Source organism: Aethalodelphis obliquidens, unplaced genomic scaffold, assembly GCF_003676395.1.
Source record: "Aethalodelphis obliquidens isolate GAN/ISIS:26980383/991018 unplaced genomic scaffold, ASM367639v1 scaffold5, whole genome shotgun sequence".
NCBI lineage: Eukaryota > Metazoa > Chordata > Mammalia > Artiodactyla > Delphinidae > Aethalodelphis > Aethalodelphis obliquidens.
In genome coordinates, this window is record NW_020837949.1 from 72,100,217 (window position 1) to 72,106,634 (window position 6,418).

Sequence of the window (6,418 nt, forward strand, 5' to 3'; positions counted from 1 at the left end):
TTCCACAGATTTCTCTTGTAGCTAACCCTACCCAGAAATATTCAGTGAAGAGAATTCTGGGAAACATAGTTTAGTTTAGCCAAGTCGACACATTACAAAGCCACCACAGCCTGAAACTGGAACATGGAGAAATATGAGGTGGGAGCTGCTGCAGCCATCTTGCCCCAGAGAGAGCCCAGAGCTGCTGGGCTGCTTTGTGGAGCCCAAGGATTAAACTAATATAATCAAAGTCAGAGAAGAGTGAAAAACAAATGAGCAACTTGATCACACCCTTCAAGCCCTGAATCCTGGAATGCCTGAAACTACCCCTGGAGTTTTCAGTTGTGAGAGACAATAAATTCTTCGTGCTTAAGCCAGTTTGAAATAGGTTTTCTGACACTAGCTCCCGAAAGACTGCTAAATTACAATCTTAACGTAGGGCTGCTGTGTTTGCTCTTGCTGAAGTTTCTTAAGAGTTTTAAGGAACAGTCTTTAGCAGCATTAAATCCATCCTGGAGGAAACCAAGCAACAGTTAATTTGTATCTTATTATTAATCAGATAAGGAGAATCAATGAAAGATATTTTCCATTTTTAAAAAGACCAGCAATAAGAGAGAAAGTTTCCATTGTTCCTTTCATTAGACCACAATCAAATTTTTTCCTATCTCTCCTTCACACTTTCCTTGCTTTCCACCATGATGTAAGGAGACTGAGTGAGCGCCGAGTACATATTTTCTGGAGTAAAAGAGTATATTTTCCTCTTATAATGGATTTTTCTACTATACTAAGAAAGAGTGTGGTAGATAATTCTATTATGCCATTTAACATAATAAGTGTAAGGTCAACATTATACCAAACTTGTCAACCCCAAATTCTGCTTAAATGACTGACTTTGGTAGAACCAGTTTAAGTAAAATGAGTAATATCATCATGGCTAAGTTTGATTTTCAACTACTAATCATATTTATATAAATACGTTAAATGTCTCAGCACATTCCAAGGGTTTAAGTGTCAACTTATATATTAGGAACATTTAAAATCTGCTTCCAAGCCCAAAAGGAGAGTCTCAAATGTATCTAAGAAGGAAAAAGTAAGTCATAGATCCTCCTAGTCACCCAAAGAAGAACAATTAAAAAGAAAATTTTGGCAGAGGATGAGATATGATACATTAATGTCAAAGTGAGGCTGCTCAGCTCATCACCCCTGTCAGAGTCACCACCCCTTTAAATGTGGAATTCCTCATTGGAAAGAGAACATCTGTCTACCTTATTAACAAGTGCCTGTGATCACTCTGTAATTCTACAAAGAAGGTGAGGCATAGAGAGAGTTGTACTGACCACATTAGAAACATTTTTTTGTTTCCAATGGGGAAAAATTAATTTAACAAGACATAAGTGACGGGCCAGTAAAAACAAGGCTTTCTCCAAAAATGTTTTATAGAAACAGTGCATATATTTTGCAAAATCATCTTAACACACATTAAATGTCTCAAATTACTAACCTATTTTTATTCAAATGTGTTTACATTTTAAACGAGATGTAGAGATGTTAATTATTTTAATTAGTTTTATAATAAAAATTATTCTTCAAGTGTTTAGGAAGTCATTATGAAAAAGTTCACTTTATATATATAAATGGAGCCATTATATAATCTGATTCGCAGGGGTTTTTTTGTTTTACAATTTAAAAACTATTTTTTTGATGGAATGACATAAAAATTTGTTACCTAGAAGTAAGGTTTTCTGGTTTAGCAAAGATTCCTTTATTCTTATAGAGATGAAGGAAATTAATGCTGTGGTACTCAAAGTATAGTCCCTGGACCAGCAGCATCTATATTACCTGAGAACTTATCAGAAATGCAAATTCTCAGGCACCACTCTAGACCTGCTGAATCAGAATTCTGGGGTGGAGCCCAGAAGTCTGTGTTCCAACAAGCCCTCTAGATGATTCTGCTGCTGCTAAAGTTGAAGAACCTCTGTAGTAGAGGTTGCTTGGTCTAAGGCCTTTGCAATGAGACTGGAGCATGTTTGACAATGTGCTTTGGGTAGCTCCTAGTAAAACCAGTGCTGACCTTCTAACTCAGTCCTCATACTCATATTCGAGTTTGTTTTGAATAGCTGGTGGTTTTCAACTATTCAAAATTGTGCATATTGCATAACCAGTTTCAGTAGGCTACATGAGTAATAAATGAGATACTATCTGTAAAGTGATTAGTGTGCTTATGCGTGCATGCTACGCGTGCTATGCCTCACACAGAGGGGAACTTATTTTAATGTAAATAATTGATATTCAAACTATTAGTCTGAGTTCACATTCTTTTCCCTCACAGCAAAATAAATATACAAAACCCACAAAATATCCTACTCATTATACATTCATAGACATTTAAGCCTAAGAGGAATTTCAAGATTACCCAGTTCAAGCCCCTCGTTTTACAGATGAAAAAACTGAAGCCCAGGGAGGCTGAATGACAGGTCAAAAGTCTCTTAGGAAGTAATGGGCAAAGATTAGAAGCCACAGCTTCAACTCCTGGACTAGTATCTTACAGAAGAAGCCATTCAGGTTGTACTCACTACTACAACAGCAGTGCTTACTCTGGAATTTTCTCCCTTGCCCTTACTAATTATTATCCAGTACTAATCTCTCCTTCTGCACTCCCTCATGTATAAACTATTATTCAGAATTGCAAAGCTATTAGATTTAAAGCTTTCTGGCCTACATAAGCCTAGATATACATAAAAACAAAAGGTAAAATATGCATGCAAAGGCCACAAATTTCCATAACATTTAGTGAAATAATAAAATATTGTAGTGTATACATAGTCACTTTTTATTTTGTATTGTGGACTAGTAAATAAGCATGCAAGAAACCAACTTTCAACAATTATGTTATTTTGAAGAATGTCTTTGGGTTGACCCCACCTCTTTAGAACTTTGGAACTCACTAAATTATACAGCAGCACATGAAGGAAACTTCATACAGAAGAGGGGGGAAGAAGTATGCACATATAAAAAGAAAAGAAATCTATTTTAATTAGAAAAGCCTTCAGAGACATACTTCTTATTATTCTCCTTTTCCTTTATAGTGCCTTAAATATTCCTTGGACTTAAAAAATTATGGAAAATATAATTTACAGTAGCACAGTATGAAAATTCATTCTGAAACTTCTAATTATGTATAGCATCGTATGATTTTGATTGTATTTTCTTTATTGTATTTCCTCTTTCTTTCTTTTTTTGTTTATTTATTTTTGGCTGGGTGCACGTGGGCTTTCTCTAGTTGCAGCGACCGGGGGCTACTCTTTGTTGCAGTGCGCGGGCTTCTCATTGTGGTGGCTTCTCTTGTTGCAGAGCATGGGCTCTAGCCACGCAGACTTCATTAGTTGTGGCTCACGGGCTCTAGAGCGCAGGCTTAGTAGTTGTGGCGCACGGGCTTAGTTGCTCCGCGGCATGTGGGATCTTCCCGGACCAGGGCTCGAACTCGTGTCCCCTGCCTTGGCAGGGGGATTCTCAGCCACTGCATCACCAGGGAAGCCCCTGTATTTTCACATAACATATTCAAAGCTATTTAGTAGCAGCAAAATTTCTTAGACCAACACCATCCATTAATGTAATGCATTCTGTTCCTTCCAGAGACCTGGACATCCCCAAGTTCAAAACTTAATAAGGTATTTTCTACATTACAGGACATGAAAGTGTGCTGTATTCATGACTGGCATGAACAGTTAATGACTCACTATTGCTTGCACCTCATTAATTGGCTTTCATATTAAGGCTTTAACAGAAGGAAGCGGAGGCTCTGTGGCTTACATAGAAAAATTACTACACTGCAAGCTGAGCACTGAACAAAAATCTCATCCTAATGCATCATTAGGGGAAGAGCCTGAAGAACTGAAAGAACCATCTATGCTTTTTCCAGTTTCGAAATGTTTAAAGAAGTTTTATATTAATGGCTTTTGATGCTTTTAATGATGTCAAGGATGGGATTTAAGTGCCTTATTAATTCCCTTGATTTGCCACCAAATCTTAAAAGGCAATTCGTGATTACTGAGCTAATCTTTTCTGATTATGAAAATCCATTATAGGAAGAAAAATATAAAATTCAGAAGAGTGGAAATGATTTATAAAAATGTTAGAATATATTTAAAAGAACAGAATGTTTGGACATGGGTTTAAAATTCCTCTGAAAGGATTTGTTACAAGATTATAAAATATCTTTGTGTATATTAATATTTAAACTGTTGTTTCATCCTTAAATTACACAGATCATGCTGTTCATTTTATAAACTCTTCTTAAACTTCCCAACCACAATCACAACAGATGATGCGATAAACCTGAAGTGATTTATAAAATCTTACTGCCCTAATCAGCTAGCAAAATCTCTGTCATCGCAGATCTCAGAGCCTGGAAAAACCCAGTTATTAATTCTTGATTATCCTTTCCCGAAATTCTCCGGTTTGCTGATGTGCTAATAAGATTCCAAGAATGTTCTAAAAAAAGAAAAATCACTACTAAAAATGATTGTGTTCTGAAGTTACAAATTGTCTTTTTTCTTCTCCCTGAATTCATTTTCAACTAAAATAAATTCTGTCCTTGAATGTGTGTACATAACTCCTTGGGCAGGCTATATTCTCTTATCATCAAATATAAATATTAAAAGCCTTAAAGATCTTAAACCCTAATTCAAATTACCTTTGCCAGCATACCAAATACCCCAGGGTGGGTGTATTAAAAGCTCTAAAAAGATTCTGCTTTTACTTTTTAGCCAAATGGACATGTTTTATTCAGGATCCCTAAATAAAATCCTTATTCAGCTCATCCACACTACCTTTGAGGATATGTCTTTCCCTCCTTCACTCCTTCACCCTTTCCAGCCCTTCATCCTGGCTCCCTGCATCTCCTGGGCTCTCCTCCTGCCTGAGGGCTTCAGTGCATTGAGGAACTGCCTCTTCCAACCTCCCCAGACCAGAAGCAGTGTCTAATCTTCCTTCAGGCTCATCCTTTCTTTACCAGGGAAAACTTATCTGATCTCCCTGATCTATATGATGTCCCCCAATATCTATATCTCTTAGCTTCCCAGCCTTTCCATTGCAGCAGGTATTGCAGATGCCATTTTAGATTTAACTGTGTATTTTTTTTATTATTGTCTCTATCACTTCAGCAGAATTGAAGTCAACGATCATGCTGTTTTTTCCCCATTATTAACCTCAAACATCTATGTGTCTGCCACAGAGTAGGTACACACACTCCATCTGCCAACTGAATGCCAATAAATGAATGACTGTCTAAAACACATAAACACTGGCACGCAGCAGAGGATTGAACATAGGAGTAAGCACAGACCATCTCTTTATCAACTCTCCAACAGTTAGCATTTATACTGGCCCAAATTTCTATATCATCTTTGTCTTCCAAAAGCTTTAGAAAACACTCTGGTGCACAAAAACAAACACACACACACGTGTTTACATGAACACATGAGCATGCACACACACAGTTATCAGTGGTTCTAGTGGTTAAGACTACTGCACTCAGCAGTGATAAATCAGGTTTTTAAAAAATAACTCTTGTTTTTAAAAATCTTTGAGAGTTAAAGAACTACTCGGCACTATGATCCTGAAGAAAAAGTCCAAAACTTAGGCAGGATTAGCTAGGTCTCAAGATGCTGGAGGAAGGTGGTGAAAACTCCAGCTAGTGGGTACAGACAACAGATTTCTGATAAATAATATGTTCCTTCTGGCAGTCTTTCAAGAGATGGTACAAAAGAGCAGTGAGCTCCAATGAAAATGAAAGCATTACCATTTCCCTATAAGTTTTAATATGCATTTTGATTTTTTTAAACTATATTCCTATGTTCTATGTTTTCTTAAAAATCCAGAACCAAGTTCTGCAAACAGAAAACCTCCTTCACACTGGCTGTAGAGCCCTGAGCATCCTCTCCAGTCCTTAGTTTCTTCACATGAAAAATGGGAATAATGTTGGCAAACACCACTGAGAAATAAGCGATCAGGCATAGAAAGCCTGTAGCCCTGTCCCTGGCCACAGAGTATTGTTTGCTTCTCCTCTCTCCCTACCTGTCTGCTGGCAAAATTCCAGTGTTCACATTGAGAGTCTCTAGATTATCTGGGTATCTGTGTGATGTAACTATGTTAGCTGTCATTTGTTTTAACTAAAAGAAATTAAAAGTAACTTTGAAAGGGAGAGAGGGCTTTTCTTTCCCTTCTCAGCAACAAAGCCGCTTAATGTTTGCAGTTGAAACATATATAAAAATGCATATTTGATTATAAAACACATCCTTGGATTTTGTGTTAGGCTGTGCTTTCACCAGGAAAAAATACTTTTTCAAACATGAAAAAAAGTAATACTTTTCTGAGTTTCTTTCTCTTTCACACACACACACACACACACACACACACACACACACACACACACACAACC